Genomic DNA, 19,796 nt, shown 5'->3' with positions numbered 1-19,796 from the left:
GATTGAGCATTGATATGACATATTTTTAAATTTTTGTGATTTTGAGAGGTCGTTGCAGCAGAAATAGAACACGAATTAATTGATGGTGAATAGGGAGCTTCATATTGTTAATCTAATAGTTGATTCAAAGGATCAGTTCCTTGTGATGTCAGTAATTTGATCGGTGGCTTGTTACTTTCATACTTTACATTCACTGATGAATAAGAAATCCAGATATTTTTCTGCGGAATATTTGGATATTTTTTTCTTACATCAAGACGAAGCTTATATAAAGATGATGGGTGTCTACGGTGCAAGTAAATAGAATTGTTTGGTGATAGAGCATTTGATAATAATTGACCAACTGTTACTGAATTTTCTCTAATGATCTTCATAAAATCGTCTACACACTTTTGACTGTTGAATTTGACACGATCATTACGCATGCTTGATTTGCTTTTATTGCCTAAACGCTCAGCCTTAATAATTTCTTTATTAGTATATATATATATATATATGTCGGAAAGTCATTACAAGCTTGGGCGTTATCCCGAGTATTGGTCTCAATATTAATATCTTTCAATTTTATTTAAACTATAAACGAATAATAATTATGCAACACAGTGATTTAATATTAAAAGTATTGTTCACAAATAATGATACTTAGACAAGTAATATAATGAAGATAGTGTCGCACAAATATCAAAATACACTAAATACTAATTAATGCAATAATTGATTACAAAGGAAATTATAATAATTGTAATACACGACAGTCCCATTATATTTAAATAAAACCCGATCGAATAATTTACAAATACTACGGCAAACTAGGCTCGAGAACGAATCCACGGTCGACAGGATAACTTGAACTCGCACAACGAATGCTCAATCAGAACTGACCGACTCAACTAGTCCAAAAAACTCTGTACTCTTCATTAGAAACCTTTTAGTCAAAATGTTCAAAGAAGGACAACAATCTTATTATCTTACTATCTTGTCCTCTGTGTCTTACTATATCCATCCTGTGACCGTGGCTACGTTTGGTGAACAGATGTCACAGCGAGCCTAAGCCTCCCGTAATAAACATAATCTGCTTAAGTTGTAAACAACTAGAGCTTAAATTTTATTTAATTGTTACTGTAAAAACTAGTCTCGACTGTTAGGAATTTCCCGTCCAATTGGAAAACCCCATTTTATTCTTTCTTCTCCGACATATATATATATATATATATATATATATATATATATATATATATATATATATATATATATATATATATATTAGGGTGGCGCAAAAAAACCGACTATTTTTTTTTTTTCAATCTCGCATGAAAATTTGTTGGTTTACGATGTTTTAAGAAGCCTCTCCACAAATCAGCTCGATAAAAAATTTTTAAGAGGTCGCTCACGAATTTTGAAAATATCGAAAATGATCGAAAGTAGGATTTTTATTAAAAAAATTTTTTTTTTCTCGTGGCAGCAATAGTTTATATTTGTAAAATCATGACTATGCTGAAAATTTCAGCCCAAAATTTAAATATTTAAACGGCGCTCAAGAATTTCGAATATTAACTGATAATATGTAATTAATAGTTTGAATTAGTTTTTATAACTCAATTGTAGTCATTTCACTTAAATATAACTTTTGCATACCCAAAAATATACAGAACAGTCTTAAACAATGAAATTCGGTCAGTTTTGAATAAGCGAAAAAACCTACAAATTGAATTAAAAAATAAAAAAGTATGTAAATAACTTATTATTTCTATTTCTCGGGTTATATTTCCATTCATTGTCATGCAAATTGATGGTGAAAAAATCGAGAAGCTTTATTATTAATATTTAAGGGTCGCTCAAAAACGTCCAAGAGACTGCGCTCGGAAACATTCAAAATTCTTGAGCGCCGTTTAAATATTTAAATTTTGGGCTGAAATTTTCAGCATAGTCATGATTTTACAAATATAAACTATTGCTGCCACGAGAAAAAAAAAATTTTTTTAATAAAAATCCTACTTTCGATCATTTTCGATATTTTCAAAATTCGTGAGCGACCTCTTAAAAATTTTTTATCGAGCTGATTTGTGGAGAGGCTTCTTAAAACATCGTAAACCAACAAATTTTCATGCGAGATTGAAAAAAAAAAAATAGTCGGTTTTTTTGCGCCACCCTAATATATATATATATATATATATATACACTGGTCACAGAAATTAAGGGATAGAAAAAAAATCCGAAATTTTTAGGTGATTTTCAACATGCTGTAACTCGGTGAAAAATGGTCGTATAAAAAATTTAAAAAAAGCAAATTGTAGCCTCAAGTTTCTAGTTTTCAGATCTGGACCTCAAAATTTTTTATCATGTACGGTTCCGGAGTAATCATGAGAAAACTAACGAAAAAAAAATTTTCAAAATTTTTGCTGGTCTTTCAATACCTCTATGGGCGACAATAAATTTTTTTGAATAATCCGACTGTCTGACTTTCCTCGGAAATTTTATGCCCTTTAATTTGGTGGCCTTAAAAAGTCTCTACGACGATTTGGCGCCGAGTTATCATTGATCAAAGCAAAAAAGTCCATTTTGGCTTTGATAATCAATAACTCCGGATGTATTGGTCGTACAGAGAATGGAAGCAGGGTTTTGAAAACTGGAAAACATTCTCTATAAGGCAAAATTAGTGGCATTTGATAGAAAAATTTTTTTTAAAGCGATATTGTTTGGTAAAAAACAGGTCAAAATTCAAAAATTTAAGGATATTCGGAAATCTTGCTATAACTTTGGAAATAAAGGATGAACAAAGGATATCTTCGACTTTTTTTCAACCTCAAAGTGTCCTGAAAAAACCCTGAAAATTTCAAATCGCTGCGATTTTTCTTTCTTAGTGCCCCGAAGCTTTAAATTTATCGATTTTGTCAAAAATCACCATAATTGGTAGTTTCTCGGTTTTTGTTCATTTTTTCGATTTGAAAATGGTTTTTTTACCAATAATCTTCATTTCTTTGATCATAAAGATCGATTATCGAAAAAAATTGAAAAAAAAAATATTTTTAAAAAAAATTTTTTTTTTTTTCAAAATTTTTTTTTTCAAAAATTTTTTTTTTTCAAAATTTTTTTTTTGTTGTATCTACAATGATTTATCATTGTCAAAAAAAATTCCTAAAAATTTTTTCCGAAAAACGAAAAAAAAAAATAACCCCCCGAATGAAACGTAAAAAAAAAAAAATGTAAAAAAATTCTTGTTTGGTCTCGTTTTTTGGAAAAATTTTTTTTTTCCTCTTGACCTTACATTTACTGAATAACTAACGCAAAAATGAAAGAAAATCCGAAAAAAATTAATTTTTTCATTTTGGTAATGATTACACAATTTAAGGAACAAAACTTGTTCCTTTAATTGTTTTGCAAAACTTTGAGCAATCGGACCGGACAAACGGTTCAATGGATCAATCTGAAAATTTCCAGGGTTTTTGGGGGTACATTAAGCTGTAAAATTACCTGGCAACATTATTTTTTTTATCAATATTTGCAGAGTAGCGATGAGTTGACTAAAAAACCAGAAAATGGTCATTTTTTGTGGGTTTTTCAAATGGATATCAAGGATGAAAAAAAATTTTTTTTTGAAAAAATCGAAAATGTAGCTTGTAGGGAATTTATTCGTTTATTAAACTGCCCTTTAAATTACTGTGTGACCATTACTTGCTGAGATATCAATAATCAAAGACAAAAGGCTCCTTTTTCATTTAAAGGCTGATATCTCAGCAGCAAATTGTCGTACAGAGAAACAAAAAAAAGCAAATTGTAGCTGAATAAATTTTCTAAACGAGCCATGAATTTGTTTTCTTGAAAAAATTTTTCCCGGCCCCGTAGACCTAAAAAACAAAACTAAAAAATTTAGACAAATTTTGTCTCGACTTTTTTCTTATGATTCCGCAAAAACCGTGGCTCAAAAAAATATTTTGCTGGAAGATCTTTAAACTAGAGATTTCAAGCTTCAATTTGCTTTTTTTATTTTTTCGATGCGATGATTTTTCACGAAACTACAGCCTTTCAAAAATCACTAAAAAATTTATAAAATTTTCTTGTTCCTTTAATTTTTTGGATAAGTGTATATATATATATATATTATAACACAAAAACTAGACGCTAATTTTTGCGCTATAACTTCGTTCTCTGCCTTTAGCCTCCAGTCTCAATACGGATAGGGCGCCAGGTAATTTTTAATCACTGGAATCACCAAACCAGTAAACCATGAAATTTTGGATAATTTTTGATCTGTGCAATTATCACCAAAACCACGCATAAACAAAACTAAAACTAAAACTTAACAAAATGCTCAGAACTTATTAGCAAAACAAAACGGAGACTGGAAAACTAAAAACAGAGTTACGGTATGTCATGGTGTCGCTCAGTGTGTAGGTTTATGGAGAGAGGGAGTGGTCCGGGTTACATCATTCCCCAAAGTCATGTAGATCCATTTTTAATTTGCAACTTTTATTTAACAACAATAATCTCAAAACTCTATTTAACAATAAATAAAATACGGTAGCTCAGTACAAATAATAATTTTCTCTATAACGAATGCTGAATATAATAAAATTAATCTTAACAGAAGGTGAATTGACATCTAAATGATACGTATCGACATCTTACAAATAAATCAATTAATTAACTAGAACTAGATTATAATCAAATAATATTTGGTAAACTAGAACGATAATTATAGACTCGATACTCTAGAACATTCTCTTTAGCAAAATCGTAAAACTAACGTACATGGGTCTCATTTCGATGTTAATTAGACACTAATTGGTTTAACAATCAAACATATTTCTTATAATTCTTCTATAAAATAATATTAACAATGGAACATGATCGTGACTCTAAAAATGTAACATTATTCTCTCAGATATTAAATCTTTTCTTTAATTAAAACAGGAGCATAATACCTCAAGACTTTTGATTCGAACTCGATTAATTATTTATAATAATTACTTCATACCTGATGTCTGGTGAATAAATATCAAGTAACGTCTTACACTGTTTTAAATAATACTTCTGTATCAATAATCTCAATCTGTAGCTTTCCACAATGCCTTGAACTGTAGCGCCATTACTGCACACGTCTACTCGCTTCAAGCGACTAGAGTAGAATGCCCACGTCCGTACTCCTCGAAGGTCTCCCTTCGACTTCTTTCTCTCAATTCTCAATTTTAAAAACCCCAAACTCAATCCTATCGTTATCAATAACTGACCTCTATATTCTAAATTCTAAAATCCAACTCAATCTTTACTATAACGGTAACTGGAGGCTCAAGTCCTCGCCAAACGTACTCACTAAACTCATTCTGAGTATGGATATCCTTGGCAGTTGCTCTCCTGGAACAGACTTCAGCTGGGATCATAAAACTTATAAACTAAGTGACCAATGACTTCCTCAGCGGTACAAGTGGTCATGACTTGTCCTCTGAGGCCTGTCAGACTAATAATTTAAAAATGACCAAACGGCTTCCACAACAGCAACGGTCACAAAATTACTGTTGAGGCCTGCCAAACCAAAACTCCAAACTGATCCCATTCAGCATCCATCAAATTCCTTATATACTGGAGCACTAGCATCTCAGCTAGACCTCTGCAATCAACCAAGAAGTCTCAGAGGGATAGAACTAGGTTCTATCATCAGATGATACCGGGTGACTAATTTAAGTCCCGCTCCACGGTAACACTGACTCGTCCACATACTCAAAATACCAAAACTTGAAATCCAAAACTCAAACTTAATCATTTCCCAAACTTTAATCTCAAACGGTATCCCATCAATAATTTTCCATCATTCTAATTCTAATTCTTATTTTCTTTATCCATAACTGTAGCCAAACGTTACTCCATATTTAATTCTTAAACTATAACTTAATCAAAAATCTGTATAAAAATCGTAAATTACTGTAAGCTAAATTATAAGTCTTGAATTACCATGCTCGTAAATACAATAAAATTCGTTGGTGTTTGTGACGTTCACTTTGAGTTGACCCCCATACGAAAAATAACGTCACAATATATATATATATATATTAAGCATATAATTTCGCTACTGTATGGCCCAAGACACGAGTCTTGTGGCCATTTAATTATTGACTCATGAGATACGAAATTTTATTTCGTTTAATAAACAAAAAAAACATGTTTAATATTATTGATCATTTTTACGGTTTTAAGATAAAACCGCTAAAAATCGAGTTACAAGGTTTCAAAAGAATACACGGAGAAATTATTCTTGTTTGGAATGCCATGGTGTTATAGTAGTGCCGGACCAAGTTGGTCACCTGTCAGAAATTGAAATAAACACATGAAAAAATTATCATGGCCATAGTGAAATCGACAACGATTATATCGCAAATTTCTGTAACCATTGGATATTATACTATGGTCGTGCGATTTCTGCATATGTTTATTTAAATTTCCCTTTTCAACATGGTCCGGTACCATTATGACACCAAAGCATTCCAAACAAGAATAATTTCTTCGTCTACGGCTGTTTAATTTCGAAACCGAAGAACTGACAACAATAAGATTTGTCAGAAAATCAACAAACCATATTTCAGTTTAGCCGAATTTAATGCACTAACTAGGTTTAAAAACGTTAATATCGCTATAAAAAAAATTAAATTTAAATAAAATATGTATTGATCAATAAGTCGAGTTATGTGTAAAAGACCTCATTAGAACCCAAAATGCCAAAAAATCGATTTATAAACTTTCAACAGTCGCAGGGTTTTGAAACTGGGTGGACAAGTACCCCCGATGTGATGATGGTATGTGTTCAGTCACGAGCTTAGGCAATTTGAAAAGCTTCGTGCATTTCCGCTACGATCGGGAGTAGCCGAACTCGCTACTGACTTGAGTGTCAGTATAGTGCCTGGTCACTCGCTATTTGGGCCCGACACATACAATTTCTTGCTCATGACCGTGCTACGGTGGCATGAGAACCCGCTACCAGCTAGCCAATCAGAGAAATTGGCGGCTAACTATTTCCTGTTGGCGCGCTTTTAAGCCAATGGGAAAATTCGTCACTGCAGCCATGCTGCCACGTCACCACCGAGCAGCCACGTAGGAAGAAGACGCCGTCTCAATAATCAATCTACATCGGGCAGTCTTACTAACCACCACGCGTTTTTGACCGCTTCACTTGTCGCATTCGCTATCGCTTATCTATGTAGTTGCATTCGCTCTTAATTATTTTTCTTACAGTTATTCAGTGTACATATTGTTAAATAAAGATCTATTCTATTATCTGTAATTTTTGTGTTAATTGTTAGTTATTGAATTAACCACACCTACACCAGAATCCCACAGAGCACTCGCTCATTTTATAGTATGATTAAAAAAATTGTATAATAAAAACAAAATAAAAATGGATTTTACCGAATCTTTATTCAATGTATTAGTAAGATTAAATTACTTTAAGGTATACTCTATATTTAAATAAAAAAAAGTTATAATAAACCAACTCTTGTAAATAATTTTCAATAAAAAAAATATTGAAGAAACGTTTATTGCTTCATTGGAAAAAAATAAGGTTCGAAGAATTAGAATTAGGTTTTAAACGGATTTGTTTATAATTTTTCACTCAATTTTACTTCTTATTGAAGAACAATTCTGTGATTCTTCGTTACAATCTGGACAAAACCACAGATTCGGAGGTTCTTCAGATAAATTAACACATTTCCAATGGCTCAAATATAAACACTGATCGCACTCGATGCTATAATCGGTATTTAAGGCATATTTGCATACGTTGCACTGGAAATCATCATTTTTTATTTTAGAATCAATTATTGTTTCATAAGTTTCAAATGCATCAGAATCAAAAAACTTTTCAATCAAATTGACGTCTGTCATCTCGCTAGCTAAACCGTCACATATAGCTTTTGGTAATAGATGATTTAAATCGTCTTTGTTTATTTTTCTTTTACCAAGAACAATTTGATTAATTTTGACCTTATCAGTAAATATCATAGATAATATTTGAATTATTTTTGAAGTTTCCTTCAAGTTTTTGAAGATTTTTGATACTTTTGTCATTGGTCTTACAGGAAGGCCAATGACTCTGTCTCTTCGCCCCCTACCACGTCCACGAGATCGGCTCATGAAAAATGACAATCCTTTCGTAGCTGAAGTAGACAAAGTGCCAGAAGTAACCAATGGTTGCAGGTCAGACGCAGCCAAATCTATGTTTAAAGATGATAAAGTTTTGATGACTTCTAGTACTTTACGTTTTTTAACTTCATTACTTGCTGTTGACTCAATATTAATCCGCAATTGAGGTAATAAAGCATCAAAATTATCAGGATCATTAATAATCGATACGCTGGCAGCAGGTGGTGTAGGTTGAAGAACTTCAGACTGTTTAATATTAAATCATCGTTAATGTTAAAATCAAAATTATGGATACAAAGTAAAAAATCCAACCATAATTTCATACTATGCAAAGAATTAAATTGTTTAGAATAATTATAATTTATTTTTGTTCATCGAGCGGAATGTTTTGTTTATTGACGACACTAGAAAATAGATCACAACGCAATTTAGGAATACCATACATTAAAAAAATTGACTCAGTTTATCATAAACGATGACAAATACGATAATTGATGGATATATTCATTACTTGAACAGCATACATATTAAAACAATGATATCTACCTTGCTTAAAAAATCTCATAAGATCCGATAATCTCTTCTGAATTATCATAGACATTTTATTAGAATAAATGAGTTCTATAAGAAGCGTTAAACCTCTTCTCATGAAATTCACTGAATTTTGTGAGATTGTATAAGTGTTATAGAATATACATTATTTCCTCATAGATTTAGGATTTTTTATAAGAATCTACCGGAAAATAAAAATTTTTATGACTAGTGAATTCTTATGCGCTTGAATAGGATAAAAATAACAAAATAAATAAAAATTTCTCTTCTACGATAATGTATAAGAAAATTATTCTATCAGAATAATTGGATTTTATGAGAAAATAATAGAATCAATGATAACTCATGTTCTTACTTAAACAATCAAATTCCATTGCTCGATAAAATATTTTTTTTCAGTGTAAATAAAAAACGATTTTCACTAAACTATTATATTCTTAGCATTTAGATTTTGAATTTTTTAAATTATTTTGATTTAAAAATGGGACATTCATAATTTGATGATTTTATACTTACGTCTAATAAGATCTGCGCAGTGTTCAAGTTTGTATCGCTGAATGCCAGTAACACGTTACCTAGCCGGTTTGTAGTATCACGCATTGATGACTGATTGGTACTGTCAAAAACACGGCGAGGAAGCGATACCTGAACTGGTTCGTCAAGATTCTAAAGTAATATAAATAACAAAATAAATGACATTATAATTTACAAGTTACGACACAGTCAAACTTAAATTCGGAAAACAATATAAACAGTTGTTACTTACAAAATCTGTGCTTTGATGACTACTATTTTCAGCATTTAAATTCATGTAGAATGTAAGTCTTGGAGGCTGTAAAAACATTTATAATACAAGAATTAATAACATTCACAAAAAAAATTATATATTTTACATTGGTGACACATAATTTGGTCTCCAAATTACTATATATTTTTGGTCAAAATATCTTTACAACAAAGTAATCTTCGTCAAAATTCATTTCCGGACATATGTTGTCTGAAGACACTTAATTTAAAATTATATCATCGGAGGACATTTTATCGTAAGGATTTTTAGTCAAAAGATATTATGTGTGGAATGATTATCTGGCGACTAAGATAACAAATGACATTTTTTGAAACTTACAGCAGATGGTTCATGATCATGGTCAGGTTGAAATTTAGTAACTTTTAGTTGCTGTATATCTTTTGTTGTCCTAATAATCAAAATGGCAGGACCTAGTTTCACATTTATTCTACAAAAGAGAAAATATACAATAAATATTAAAATTATTCGAATTAATATATATGTAGATATGTTTTTATAAATACCCTGGATGTTTACGCTTAAAGTTCTTCAATGTGTCAGGTTTTGGATTTACACGACATCGAAAATAACGCTCATCGTAGATTAAATTTACGATGTAGTCTGTTTTTCCTTTACACACAGTTTCTAATTTTTTTCCTGTGGTTGCAACAAATTCATATTTCAAAGTTTCAGTATAAAGCTTTAATTTTTCTTCAATTATTTTATAATCATGAAATGTGTCTCGTTCATTAAATATCGGCGTGAGATCACCCATTTTAACTTTGAAGAACGCTTCACGTATATTATTTACGAAGTCCAGTAGTTTCAATGGTGATCAATCGCAAACTATTCATTGTGAACTAGATACTTAATCGGAGTTTAATATTTTGGATAGAAGCAAATATACCGGCAAATGGTAATATAGATTACATTTACACAGATGCATATCGCCTCAGTGTGTAAATACAGTACACAGATGATAACATTAACGTCAATTTATTACCATAAGATATGGAAAACCTATTAAATTGATAACATTGAATTTGGATGGATTAGAATAAAAAAGTCGAGTTGATACGAAAAATTAAAAATGGCCAATACATTCGATATTATATATATATATATATATATATATATATATATATATATATATATATATATATATTGAGACAATGTGAATTGTCTTCTTCTTCCTCAGCCTTGCGGTTCACATTTTCCCCGTCTCGTTGCCGTCTGAAACCACCTAAAGCTAGAGTCATAGTGCCATGGTCACATGACTAATTATCACCTCAACGCATGACCGTGAGGGGAAGTGGGGAGCGAGCCCAAAAACTCAGCCCTAAGACCCTACGGTGATTGAACTTCACTTCGATCCTGAATCAATTAGCGATAAGACGTATAATTTAGTTTTACTGTCATATACTAGCAATTTATTTGCGACTTTGTTAATACGAATAAAATAAAATAAAATAAAACTACTTTGTAAATCGGGAAATTAACTTGCGTTATAGTTGTATTACTGGCAATTCTCTTGCGATACACTTTACTGTCCAAGTTTACTGATTGTTATAAACAAAGTTAGTTCAATTAAATATTACTGTACGTTACCGGCGATATATTCGAGATATAAAATTATACTGTTCCACGTATCTGTCTACATTACATCCAGCGCTTGCACTTTCTTGTAAGTAATTTTTATTATTATAATTGGTAATAAACAATCATTGCACTGTTAATCATTCACTGTATCTATTATCTGTTCATCCTATTTATTTCCTATGTTACTGATAAGCTTATCGAATAGTCTGATAAAATAAATATTAATTAAGTTATAAATAGTAATTTGACCATCAACAAGAATATCCTATAATTTTATAAGCCGTGAGGTAAGTTGATAAGTTTTAACATGCGTTGCCGAGTTTGAATAAGTGCGGGTCTTTGCTTTGCAAGAACCCCAGCCTACTGCTCTGTCCAAGTAAAATAAAATTTGTTAGAGGCCAGCCTAAGCCGGGGTTCAACCCGCGAATTCTGGTGGCTGCTGGTAAAAATCGCGAAGACGAAAAGCGATTTGTCTCAATATATATATATGTCGGAGATGAAATAATACTTGGGTTTTTTCCTGAGACTCGGGAAAGTCCCAACTATATTGAGTTCGTTTTTAGACAATAAAAACTTAGTAAAAATATTTTACAATTTAATCCGCTTAAGATTTAGTTAGTTTTCATATTTACGTTTATGACGGTAGACTTAAGTCGAAGGAGCCCGTCTGGGCATCCAACGTAGACACGATCGAGAGATAGCAATATTTTCGGTATAAAGAGTTTTCAAACATATGGAAGTAATTGTACGAGCTTGTAAAAATTACCTGAGATATAGTTTTGGTCGATTCGGGGACTCAAGAATATTGGGTACAGAGAGTTAGTTCTAATTGAGCAAAGGAACGGACGACATTGCTATCCAACCGATCGTGTATTCGTTTCGATTTTAACTTTACCGCCGCGCACATTTTACAACAGTAAATAGAATATTGTCAATAGTTGTTATTCTCTAGTAAACTAATCGCTTGTAATAATTTGTGTATTTAATATTGTGTATTATTTGATATTTTTGTAATCTTTAATATTCTCTTGGATATTTTGATATTGTGTAGCTGTCAAATACTGATATAATTGCTTGTAATCTTATTGTTCAGTGTGTACGATATTTGTGAGTAGTAATTACCTGTGTGTGTTCGTTAATTTGTTTAATAAATAAGATGAGTGGCAAAGATAACAACGTAGACCCAAGTCTCATTAATACCTCCACTGTTAATTCGACATATATATATATATAAACTTTTGAATAAAATGTGTTTCCTGACTCAGCTCGTCGAACTGAGTCTAGAGGTAGCAAAATTTTTTGAAAATTCCATTATAAGAACAAATAAAATAGTTAGATTTTTATGAATTCTAAAAAATTCGAAAAAATGTCATTAAATGAATAGTAAAATAAGTAATTTTATTGGTCTAGGCACATATATAGGCATGAAAATTAAAGCTTATTTGAAGAGCTTTCAGATGAACTTTATATCAAGTCGATAAGTTATCACACTCAAAAGTTATTGAAGAAAGAATAAGTAAAAATATGAATTTTGGACATTTTGAAAATTTTGAAATGCTATAACTTCTCAACTAATCGACCGATTGAGTTCATTTCCAAACTCGAACAAGGTAGTCACCCTCAAAATGCGTATACAAAGTTTCAGGGCGATCGTTTTAAAATTGTGGCTATAATCAAAGTTAAAACCTGCATAAAATTAGTTTTTATAATATTTTGTAAATGTTCAAAACCATTTATCTATTAGAAAAAATGGTCAAATCAATGAGCTGTATAGTCAAAATTGTAGACAATCGCACGAGCTTTCACATAGAACACATAAAAATAAGCTATCTCTTCCCCTTTGAAAGTGACATCCAGTTAAATAAGTAAACAAATTTTTTTTGGAAATTTTACAAAATTGTAACTAATTATAACTACTCAACTTATTGGCCGAATTGGCTCATCTTCGAACTCATCCAAGCTAACCATCCATAGAATAAGTATACTAAGTTTCATTAAGATCGGTGTAGACTTGCGGAGGCTACCGTTGGAAAACGGCACGTTATGTTGTATATATTGTAACGGGTTTTTCACCACCGGGGTTCTACCGGAGTGAAGTCCGAATACACTTCCGATTTTTGGCTACCTTGTTCAAAATGTATAGTTGGGCGCCAGGTGATTTTAATATCACCAAATAAACAATTATCGAAATCGGTTCAGGGTGGCGGATCGGGGAAAGGTCAGGCACTTAAGATTACGATTAATAATTGATCAGAATTAACACAAAAAGAATGAGTCGTATATTAAACAGAAAATCAATTGATCGTTATCACAAAAAAAAAATATCGGTTACAAACAAAATATAAATGTGTCGGTATCGGCTGGACTCGATATAAACGAAATTAAAATTGCTCGTTAAATAATACTTGATCAAAACACAAAGTCAGTTCGGTTGTCGAAATAAAAAAAACTTATTTAATTTTTTACACAAAATACTTGACGAATGACGTCAGAGTATTGTAAACGTAAGACTCGACTGCGGTACGAATGAGACACGGATAATCCGTAATTTTCGGAATTGCTCGATGAAATAAAATAAAATATAAAATAATATTTGATTTCGGTAACGCGTTCAATTTCACTATCACACAGTTATTACGCGAAATTAATTATTTTATTAATTAATTATTATTGCACTTCACTCGTTTATTAACAAAACAATTCAGTCGTACACTTTGTTCAGATTCGCGCCGAAGCTTTGGCTTGTTCGAAGTCGTCGGTTTATTGTTAACTTGGAATTTACTTGTCGCGATTAATTGTTCAAACTCGGATTGTTCTTAACGGCGGAAGTCGAATTGTTCAATAGTCAGGATCGAAATTGGTCGTTGGTCGGAGTCGAATTGTTCAAATAAAAAAAACGTGGCCGTTCAGTTCGGCGTCTATCCCGGATCTCTCGCTTCAATCAATGCCTCGGGTCGATTGCTCGGTCGAAATCAGAATGGTGATCATAGATGTCACCAAAAGTTGCTCACCGGGTACTTATTTATTAAATTTTAATATTTTAAAACCACGGGTCGATGTCGATTTTTTCATCATGTTACAAAACCTCCCCCCAGACATTGGCACGGGGTTTTGAGGTGTTTGGTTGGTTTGCTCGCATTGATCGGCAGTTGTTCGTCGTGGTCGTTTTTCGGTTTGATCGCCAGGTTGAACCTTGTAACCTGATTTACTTGTTCGGTTGGTCGTTTGATCGGTTCGGTTCGGGGATATACCGTTTCACCAAACTGAAAAAATTCCGAATGAGACTATTACCATCGATCGCGCGTGATAAAACAGTTTGAAAAATTGATGATAGATGGCAGTATGACGCTAAAAATAGGAAAAAACGAGAGAAAGCGACTGTTAGCGTCCGTGCAATATACAGGCACTCGTAGTTTTGCCTACATCGGCTTGGTTTATCCTCCAGCCGTATGATACGTCGAACGCGAGATATTCTTCTGGGACAAAGTGGTCTACAGCACTTGACTACATCTCAGAAGTGTATTTACATGTATGGTAAGGTCCGTCCATAGTTGATTCATGCTCTGGGTGCACCGTACCACAAACGCCAAGTATTCTTCTGGGACAAAATGTTGTTAAGCACATGTCTGCATCCAACCTTTGTCTTGTCATTCGTAGGAAGGTCTGCCCAAGCTTGGTTTAGACTCCAGCTGCAACATAAGACGACTTGAAGATATTCTTCAGGGACAACAAAGTCTCAAGCACCCAACAGCATCCCAGAAGTCTATTTTTACTTGTAGCATGGCCTGGCCCAACTTGCTACACCCCACACCTGCACACTAGAATGTACTTATGATATTCTCCAGAGACAAAATACTGTAAAGCAACCAGTAAAGTCCCAGCAGACTTACTTTACTAGTGGCATGGCCTACCCAAACTTTTTACACCCCACAGCTGCACACTAGGATGTTCTTAGGATATTCTACAGGGACAAAATAGTGTCAGCCACATAAAAGCGTTCGAGAAATGTATCTTCATTAGTGACATAGCCTAATCCGATTTGCTACACCCCACAGCAGCCCACTAGAATGATCTTAACATATTTTTCAGGAACAAAATAGAATATTTTAGATATAAAATAGAGAATTATTTACTGGTAACATGGCCTAACCCAAATTACTGCGACCCCTAGCAGCACAAAAGAATGTCCTCACGATATTCTTCAGGGCAAAATACCGTAAAGCAATCTATCCTGTGCCAGAAGTGTTCTTTTTAAGAGTGACGATAAAATTCCCTTATGACGTCATGGGCTCCACTTCTTCTGTGTATAGAATCAAGACCTTAGTGAATTTACTAGGATTTTTTAATCACAAGGCCACAGGAGAAAAAGTAGTTAAATCCATCAGTAAGTGTGAAAATTGTAAATTTCGCTCTAAATTTAATTTCAAGAGTGTAGCCACAAATTTTTTCGCGTACACAATAAATGCCTGAGTAAATTTACTTGGATTTTATAATCTGAAGGCCACAGCAAAGAAAGTCGTCAAATCCATCAGTCAGTGGAACGGACGTAAATTTCAATTAAAATATTATTATTACAGCGTGGGCTCCGGCTCGTCTGTGTACAGGATCGAAACCGGAATTAATTAACTTGGATTTTTTGATGTCACAGACACAATTTAAAAAAAAATTCGTAAAATCCATCGGTAAGTGCGAAGTACGTTGATTTGGCTAAAAACTTTATTATGACCGCGTGGGCTCCAGCTTGTTTATGTACAGCATCGACATCCGAGTTAATTCACTCGAGTTTTTTACCCTCGAGGTCATGATATCAAATTCGTCAAATTAGTCGGTAGGTGCGACAGACGTTAATTTTTATGAAAATTTTATTATGACCGCGTGAGCTCCGGCTTGTTTATGTTCAGAATCAAGACCCGAGTTAATTCACTCAAGTTTTTTACCCTCGAGGTCATGATATCAAATTCGTCAGATTCATCGGTAGGTGCGACGGACGTTGATTTGGCTAAAAACTTTATTATGACCGCGTGAGCTCCGGCTTGTTTATGTTCAGAATCAAGACCCGAGTTAATTCACTCGAGTTTTTTACCCTCGAGGTCATGATATCAAAATTCGTAAAATCCATCGGTACGTGCGACGGACGTTAATTTTCATAGAAATTTTTTCATGACCGCGTGAGCTCCGGCTTGTCTAAGTACAGAATCACGACTCGAGTTAATTTACTCGAGTTTTATCGTTTCAAGGTCATGATATCAAAATCTTTCAAATCCATCGGTAGGTGCGCCGGTCGTTAATTTTAATGAAAATCTTATTGTGACAGCGTAGGCTCCAGCTTGTCTAAGTACAGAATCAAGACCCGAGTTTATTTACACGAGTTTTTTACCCTCAAGGTCATGATATCAAAATTCGTCAAATCCATTGGTAGGTTCGACGGACGTTAATTTTTAAGAAAATTGTATTATGACCGCGTGGGCTCCAGCTTAGTTATGTACAGAATCGAGGGCCATGGAAATTTACACGAGCTTCTTACCCTCTAGGTCATGATATCAAAATTCGTCAAATCTATCGGTACTTGCGACAGACGTTTATTTTACCTAAAATTCAATTCAAAATCACGGCCACAACTTTGTTCACTTACAGAATAAAAGCCTGAGTAAATTCACTTTGATTCTTTAATCTCAAGGCCACAGGCAAGTAAGTGGTCTCATCCATCGGTAAGTGCGACGGAGGTTTATTTTGATTCAAATTACATTATGACAGCGTGGGCTCTAGCTCGTCTGCGTAAGAATCGAGACCCTAGTAATATTACTCGGATTTTTTAATCGGAAAGCCACAGAAAAAAAGTAGTCAAATCCATTGGTACGTGCGACGAGCATGATATTGCAATGTGGTTTATAATAAAATAAATCGTTGATTTTTTTTAATCAATCTCATATATATGCATGTATTTACGTATAATCGTAGTTACTCAATAATTCACATACTTAAGTATTAATTTATATAATCTTAATATTGTGCGCTTGCGCGTTTTCCGAGTAAGCTGACGATGTTACTAACGGAGAGACGAGAGAGCGCACCAAACAGTTTCAATTTAAATAAATGACATAAAATCTAATCAAATTTTAATGTCATAATTACTAAATTATCAATAAATACCGAAAATCTAGGTAATACATTATATTTTATAACCCGATTTTCCACACTTCCCATTCTGTAAACCAGCAGCTTACAAATCTAATCCTTTTAATTAATCAATGTGAACTTAGCGTTATTCGTTTACGCGACCTATATTCAATTGCTATCTGCATCTTTGTATAACGACTGTTTTTTTTTTTTTATTTATTCACTTATTTTTCTATGCTCATCTCGATCGCATTTGTTTTCTTTTAATGTCAACGACATCCTTGTGATTCTTTACTATTTCTCACTGCATTCTATTAATTTCCATCGACGTAATCTTGTAATTTATTTATTATAAAATTTCGAGCTATGCCGATCGAACAGAACGGATTTATTTATCACAGTAATCGTCCTATTGTTGATGAAGAAGGCACAATTTATAAAAGGTATTCATTATATGTCGCATTAATTTTTTATCACGAAGCTTTTGTCGTAGTTAATGATTAATATTTTTTTTTATTGATAAATTTTGTTCAATTATGGATTGCTAATATTGAATTTATTTATGATTTTTTCTATTTTAATATATTTTGTTGTGGATACCTTTTATTTATTGAATCAATCTAATTAATCATAACCAAAAAAAAAAAAATTAATTACATTCGGTGATGAATCAAATTCCATTAATTTCGCTTGTTGATCTCTTCCCTAATTTTTTCTATGTCTCCCTTAAGCAAAATCTTTTCGTACATTACTTTATTTTGGTAAATTAGTAAATATAAATAATTTCAGTTGCCGGTTTAACATAAAAAATTTAACTCTCTCGGGCAAAATGGGATACCCCTTAAAAAAGGTGAAATAAATGTGAATTGCTGCATATTAAATGAAATTGATTAAATTAAATTTTTTTGTAAGTAATTTACAGAAAAATTACATTTTACACAATTATTGGATGCAAAATAAAAAAAAAAAAAGCAAATTATCAAACTAAAACCTTTATGTTCCAAAACGTATTTTTTACATTTTCTAATTTAAGTTATTTATTCATTCTAGTACGTTTTCTGTTATGATAGGTACTACCATTGTCGTAACAAAGTTGTACCGACAATCAAATGTCGTGGAAAATTATTAGTGATAGATGGTGTTAAATATGAGAGTTGTGGTCATGCAAGAAATTGTTTACCCGACAAAGTAGCGGCTGAAAAACTTAAATTCAAGAATGAATTAAAATCCAAATTGACCCATCGGTCAAAAGTCAAAACTGTCTATGATGCAGTTGCTAAAAAGTTAGTCCAATTTTTCTATTTATTTTTAACAAAATTAACTTATTTAGTTACTAAAGCTTACCCTGTTTAAAAAATCTCATAGAATCCAATAGATTTTCATAAATTACCACACTACAGCTATGGGAATCTATCACTTGTTTTAAGTAGGGTAGTCCCGTTGCAATTTTTGTCATTACGTCAATCATTTTGTTTCTGATTACAACCATAGATATCCTGAAGCTGCGGTAGAAATGCCATTCGTATCCCAAGAACGAAATTTATATAATTGGAAAGGGTCTTCACCTGTTTTACCTAAAATTAGTAGTCCAGTCGATGCGCACGAAAAAATGGTCAAAGATCATTTTTTCGGTGGGTAAAGATCGATTTTGAAAAATTTTTTTTTCAAAATACTAGAAAAAATATAAGGAAAAAAGTTACCATAAATTTGGAGGGTGATCTTTTTTTTTTTATAAAAAAATTAGATGTAAAATGAAATATCTCTAAAAGTATTGAGAAGTTATCGAGACAAACTGGTATCATTGTTTTTGGGATTTAATAACGAACAAAATGAATTTTGAACGAAGTCTCTACGACGAATAGTTGCTGAGATAAAAATTATTAAAGCGCGAAAAACGAAAAAGCGCGTCATTTCGTTCGCGCGCGGATAAACAAAAGAGTGTAACTCGGCAGCAAATCGATATTTTAACAATTTTTTTTCATTATTCTCTTAGTAAATCATATATCAACCATAAAAAAATTTGGTAACTTCCAAAAAAAATTTTTTCGAATTTTAAATTTAAAAAAAGTAAAAATCACTTTTTGTTAAATAAAAAATAGAAAAAAAGAAAAATAAATAAAATGACCTAATGGATAATTTTGTTTGAACCATTACCCAAATAATTACGGGTAATGACAGTTAAAAAAAATTTTTTTTTCATAAAAAAACCCGTTTTAAAAATTTTTGAAATTTATCAACAATTAAAAAAAAAATATATATTTTTTTTGATACGACAGAAATTCATCTCGCGAAATTCTGAATCGAATGGTATATACGAATTTTTGCCGATTTTTTGAAATTTTTCCTTTATAATTTTCAATATAAGGACTTAGAAAAATTTCTTGCTACGGGACTTTAAAAAAATAGGACTTCGGATATCTTCGGGAATTGCTAGAGAGAGAAAGTAGGCATAAGACGTAGTGTCGTTTTCTAACGGATAATGACTACTTTCTCTCTCTGGCAATTCCCGAAGATATCCGAAGTCCTATTTTTTTAAAGTCCCGTAGCAAGAAATTTTTCTAAGTCCTTATATTGAAAATTATAAAGGAAAAATTTCAAAAAATCGGCAAAA

At 32.2% G+C, this 19,796-nt stretch overlaps 1 protein-coding gene across 1 annotated transcript in view; it reads left to right on the top strand.

Annotated features, from left to right (window-relative positions):
* The window catches only part of LOC130666789 (uncharacterized), a 64,911-nt gene that overhangs the window by 30,919 nt on the left and 14,196 nt on the right, over window positions 1-19,796 (top strand). The gene's annotated exons all lie outside the window — the stretch shown is intronic.

Source organism: Microplitis mediator, chromosome 4 (assembly GCF_029852145.1).
Source record: "Microplitis mediator isolate UGA2020A chromosome 4, iyMicMedi2.1, whole genome shotgun sequence".
In the NCBI taxonomy this organism is placed as follows: domain Eukaryota; kingdom Metazoa; phylum Arthropoda; class Insecta; order Hymenoptera; family Braconidae; genus Microplitis; species Microplitis mediator.
The sequence above is the reverse complement of the archived record's forward strand: the minus strand, read 5'-3'. Positions and strand labels throughout refer to the sequence as shown.